Here is a 6,500-nt window from a genome sequence, read left to right as displayed (position 1 = left end):
CTTTATGCTTATTGATATTTATTGTTTGCCTTTTTCCAACAAAGAAATGTGGAGGAGCAGAAGCACGGCAGAGAGATTAGGCTTAAGGTTACAGACTAACAAATTAAAGGCCCTGATGGATACCTCTAATCCGTAACCATTTAGCTTCTATTGTTCAACACACACAAATATGTTATTGTAGCAGAATCAACAAAAACCCTAGCAGATTCATATTATGTTATTTATTGAAGAATCGCTAAATAGACGTACCTGTTGTTCGAGGAATTGATGCAGAGAAGAGAAACCAATTCGATGATAGACGATTTAATCGATCAATTGGAGAGTAGACTGTGATCGACGATGATTGAGCGAAGATCAATTCGATGATAGACAAGTGATTGAGCGACAATTCTTACAACGAAACGATTAGAACGAGAGGAAGCGATGTCAATGATACCAATTTTATCATTAACGAGAGGCTTCTGGTGATTTCACTTCACACAGTCTCACATTTAGGAACCAGAGGAAGCGATGAAGAAGAAACCTTTTACAATTCATTTGCTTATTTATATATTATTTATTTAATTTTGATTTATTTTTAATACAAAACTTTTAGATACGCTATTAAAGAGTACCTAAATATTTTTATTTAATTTTAAAAAAATTAAACTTTTTTTTAATCTTTAGATACATTTTTAAAGGGTAACTAAATATTTTTATTTAATTTTAAAAAATTTAAACTTTTTCTTAATCTTTAGAGAAGCTTAAGAAAGTGTTTCTAAAAATTGATGAAACTCTTTAGAGACATTTTTTTATAAAAACTTCTCTAAAACTTTTAACGACATTTCTTATACCGTATAATTAGCCTATAAATCCTTCTTTAAATGTCGTCCAACTTTTAGTTACATTTCTCATTTTTGTCATTTAAATCCTTCTCTATAATATAGCTTTAGATACACTTCTAAAAACTTCTCTGAAAATTTCTTCTCTAAAGCTCCTTTATCTTGTAGTGATCGTAGCTAGTTTGACACCAATTGGGGAGACGCTAGCCACTTCAAAGATCGGTTTAGGCTACGACATGTATTGCGAGTTACACATGATTTATTTTTAAAATGGTTGCATGTCTTATTTATAATTATCGACAAACTTGATTGAAGTTTTTCGAGATTTTTGATATGCTATATATGCGTGAAAAGTTCGATATTTTAATAATATATGTTTTGAGTATTTGTGTGTCAATTGGGATGTACTCGGTATGATTTTGTAAAGACGAACATGTTTTATGAGCTTGTCTAAGCCGTAAGTGCGGACATGCTGTGTGAGTTTGCCAGGTAATGCTGTGTGAGGTAGACATCTCCCATGACACCATTGCTTTGTGATATAGACACGTACTATAATATATTTATTTTGTGAAAAGCATTATTCTCATAAAGACATGTTAAATTTATGAAGCTTCACTGCGCCTGAGGCTCACCCAAAACCCTTTTAACTTTTTCACCCACACGGCTAGTAGACTGGAAAGAAAATATAGATAAATAGAGATATAAGGATTAACACCAAAAAATTATATGTGCAGATCAAAGAGTTGTTATATAGAATAAAGTTATGTTCCTCAAGATTGTAATTTTAGATGGTGATATAAATTGTAAGATTAGAAATTTTATTTTTACTGTAATGTAAGTGTTTGATTTTGGGATACTAATTTTGTTATATTTAAGTACTCAAAATATTTAGGATGTTATATATACAACAATTAACAACATTCTTTATAATATAATATGGATAAATGGGTAGGTATCCTATAAGAAATATCCATTTTTCTGATATTGTAACCTTTTACGTAATAAAATGTAAATTTTCACACCTAAATCCGTTATAAAATATGTGAATATTGATAGAAACATTAATAATAAGGATCAAATTTCATCCAAAACTTAAAACAACACATAGACTTATTTGGTGTGAATCACGTATTTGAAAGAGTAGAAGATGATGATGTCATTTGATGTTGATTCTTTAAGGATATATAGACTTAGGATGGAGAGATCAATGAATCGATTAGTGGTGTTGATATTTTTATCTTCTTTGTGAGCGAGCGATAGATGGAGAGAGCGAAGTTGAAAACTATATATCATAAAGAAACCGTTCAGCTCCTTATGTAATTGTTATGTCACCCACATCCATCATATGTTAACATTACATAAATATAAGAACTAAATCTGTCATAATTGCAATCATAGATATTAAAATTATAAATATATCCTTATTTATATAAAACTATACATAAATGGTCCAAAAACATTAAAATAGGAATTATATTCCAATAAATATAATATTATATTCCTTCACTTGACCAAAAAAAAAATAACATTACATTCCAATATATATATTTACAGGTTATGTGAAGATTACCCTTTTCAAAAAATATGACATAACATGCAGGGGTGGAACACGACTCTTGTAATCTGGGGGCCGAATTAAGAACATCGTCAATAAAAAAAATTAAAATTGAGAAAATGAAGAATTTAGACATATTTTTGCTCCAACGGCTTCTCCAAAACTCTCCAAAATAGAGAAAATATGAGAGAGTATAAAACAAAAATGATAATAATGAGAGAGAAACATTTTTTTGTCATATTCACACCGATAGAAATCCTTGATATTAATGGTTTATGAGAGAGAGATAATATTTTATTAGAGTCTTAATTCTCCATTTTGAATTTTTTTTGGAAAATATGTTGGAGATACTATAATATTGTAAAAATTTATAAATCCAAATGATTCGTTTTTAGACTATTAAATTTTAGAAAAAAAGATTGATTAATGTAAGATTAAAACTCAAAACATTCAAAGTATTAATCAAAAATTAGTAATACCAACTTAAACATTATTTATATATAATTAATATATTATATAATTTACTCCAAAAACTTAAACATTCAAAGTATTAACCGAAAAATAGTAATACCAGTGCAATTTACTCTAAAAACTTATGTTTATATATAATTAATATATTATATAAAAACTAATACATATAATTTTATATAAAGTGAACGAGGGAAAAATGCAAAGGAGAGGAGGGGTTTTGAAACATTGACCTCTAGGATAATGGCCACAAATGATTACCAATTGAGTTGCTTATCATATATGTCTTTAAAAGCACAATTATAGTATTTGAGTCTAAAAGCGGGGACACTATGACCCCCAAAGGCCTCCATATTCCGCCCCTGTGGACATTATACAAAAGATCATCCATTTATCAAAACTGATTACATTGTTTTATCGTATCATGTCATGGAGTCGGATATATCTCTTGTATTTTCATCTAAGTCATGCAGTAACAAATGTTTATTTAATCGATAAATTACTTTTTATCGTGGTTGTTATTAATATTTTATTAATTTTACAATTATGAAGACTTTGTTTGATCGTTATATCATCAAAACTTCATTTCAATATATTTTGTAATCATAATATTTAAGGTATTTATTTAAGTATAAAATTATCATTTTAAAACTCTAAATCTCCTTAACATATTTAGCTATAGAAACCAACAATATATAGCCTAATCAAAATGAAAAATAAACAATATTTATTTTAATGTTAGTTTGTTTCACTACAAAACTGATGATCTTTAACGATGGAAAAATCCGATGGTAATCCGTTGGTAACAATCATTATTGTGGATTACTAGCATGCGTCGTTAAATGCACAACAAGGTTTAAATTTATAAATAATAATTTATATCAGTAAAGATGGTAAGTCGGATATCGTTCTTCACAGGGAGTCAGTGGCCAAGCTAGTTATTTATAAACTTAAACCTTGTTGTATATTGTTAACTTACTCCATCTTTTTGTATTTCGAGGGAACAATAAAGTAAGTGAAGTACTAATACTATGGTGCTTTCGTCTTGCTTTGGTTGACATGTCGTACATGTTCTCATACCAAGAAGGAAGTAAGAGATTGGTGAGCTAAACTTGTTGGTCAAGTTTGTACTTCAAGATTCAGCTTGCCAATAATAGTATTTGTCAGACTACTAGTTGAGTTTATTTTGTATTGATCTTCTTTTGGTTGGATGACAAACCAATCCGCCTTGGTGACGATCATGACCTAACTTCAACTAATCTCTGATTTTGTTGAAGGCATTCTGCTCTTAGATCAATACATATAGATACGAGTTACGAAACTTTATTAAGGTGCTACATCAGATACTGATGAAGAGTTGGTTAGACTAGAACCCTTTAAACGACAGGAGAATCAATTGGATCAGGATTGGATGAAAGCCTTGATGACAACTAATTGTTTAGGGACAGATTCAATGGGGAATATATCCGAAACCTAAGGATCAGATGATATCAAATGGGGTAATACTCGATGAGTAAAGTTCATCGGATATGTACCTTGTGAAACAAGGTAAACAAAAATATTCCTTTCTAAGTGTTTGGGTCGGATGTTGTGAGTATTATTCTCAAATACAATGGTTGATCTCTATTTGTTAATAATACAAATAGACAATCCTTATATAAACACTTAGAAAAAAAAATAGTACCAAAACTTATAAGCGAAAATTGAAATCCGAACTCATAAATCCAGTGATACATTTTTGGATTCTTTTTATGTCTTATTGTTTTCGTTCTTTTCTTTTCTAAGGCTTTTTCTTCTTTTTGTTTTGTTATCTACTTTCTTTTTCTTTTCATACTTTCCTTTTCTTTTCTTTTGATCGGATTACAAAACAAGATAATAAGTATATGCATAAGATTTAACTAGACAAAATTAAAATACTGAAAAATGTAAACTTTCATTTAGATGTTAATGTAATGTTCGGTTTAAAGTTAAGTTGATCGGGTTTCGAAATAAATAGCAATGGAAAGTTCAGGGGTAAAATCTGGCCTTTGTTGGAAGATGAGAGACCGATGGTGAAATATTGGTCACCTCCTTGTGGTATTATGATTTTGGTCCAGTAGTATTGTGAAGTTTTGGGAGATGTCAGGGGGGGGGGGGAGGCTACTGCAAACCCATGCACCGCCTCACCCCTTTCTTTACTTTTATAGGTATATGTAGGTGGTTGGAAAACTTGAAAAAGGTTTGTTTTGCTAGGAAGTTTTCTTAATAGAAGTTTGAGAAGTGTTGCGTAGATCCAGATAAAGGTTCGGTTTCGGTTAATATCGGACGAGGTGAGTTTTACAAAGCTTTTGGTAAAGTATATGTTATTATGTTTCACATGATTTACTTGATACGTGAAAGTATGTGATATATTGGATTCAAGCTAACATGTTGAAGTATTTTGAGAAATATACTAAATCTGTTATAGTCTTCATCACCTAATTCTATGACCGATAAGACCTGGTCATCACTCAAAGCCTTGGCCGAATAGAGTATTCACCGCCCAAGCCTTGGCCAGATAAACCTTTCATCATTCAGTCCGTGGGTGGATAGTGTGATAAAGCATTATCCAATAAGGCGTTCATCACCCAAGTGTCATCGGGATAAGGTGTTCATCACTCAAGTGTCGTCCGGATAAGGTGTTCATCACCCATGTGTTTTCAGATGAGGGCATTCATCGTCCAAATATTGTTCTAAGAGGGCATTCCAAACTTTGACTATTGTGTTTGTACATCACTTAACATGGCAGGTTTAATAGCAATAGATGGCGGGGCAGCCACAATAGTTGGCGGGTTCAACCGCGATAGATGGCGGGGCAGCCGCGATAGTTGGCGGCTTCAACCGTGAGAGATGACGGGGCAGCCGCGATAGTTGGCGGGTTCAACCGCGGCAGATGGTGGGGCAGCCGCGACAGATGGCGGGGCATCTACGTCAGTTTTTAACTAGTTGAAATTTGAACTGAATTTATTATCATTTTATGGTAGGTTTATACATGAGGGATATCACTCACTAGACCTCTCCGTCTAACCCTCAGTTGTTGTAAATTTTATTTTTTTGCAGGTCAACTTAGGTTGAAGATTAAAGGCAAAGGTAAGATGTAACTGGTTGTTGGATTAGTTTTTGAGTTCAGATTTTTGCTGATATATATGGATATGACCGATCTGTTTGTATATATTGGAACCTATTATATGTTATCACATGGATTTTGGGATTTGGTTTTGTTTATTACGTTTCAAGGTAACATGTTGAAGTATTATGAAAAATATACTAAGTCTGTTATAGTCTTCATCGCCTAACTCTATGACCGATGAGACCTGGTTATCGCTCAAATCCTTGGCCGGATAGAGTACTTATCGCTCAGGCCTTGGCCGTATAGAGTACTCACCGCCCAAGTGTTGTCCGATGAGGGCATTCAAAGCCCAGGTATTGTTCTGAGAGGGCATTCCAAACTTTGACTATTGTGTTTGTACATCACTTAACATGGCGGGTTTAACCGCGATAGATGGTGGGGCAGCTGCGAAAGTTGGCGGGTTTAATCGCGATAGATGGCGGGGCAACCACGATAGTTGGTGGGTTCAACCACGATAGAAGGCGGGGCAGCCGCGATAGTTGGTGTGTTCAACCATGATAGATGGCGG

Source organism: Cynara cardunculus (genome assembly GCF_001531365.2).
Source record: "Cynara cardunculus var. scolymus isolate 2C chromosome LG 5, CcrdV1, whole genome shotgun sequence".
NCBI lineage: Eukaryota > Viridiplantae > Streptophyta > Magnoliopsida > Asterales > Asteraceae > Cynara > Cynara cardunculus.
This window is presented reverse-complemented; position numbering follows the sequence as displayed.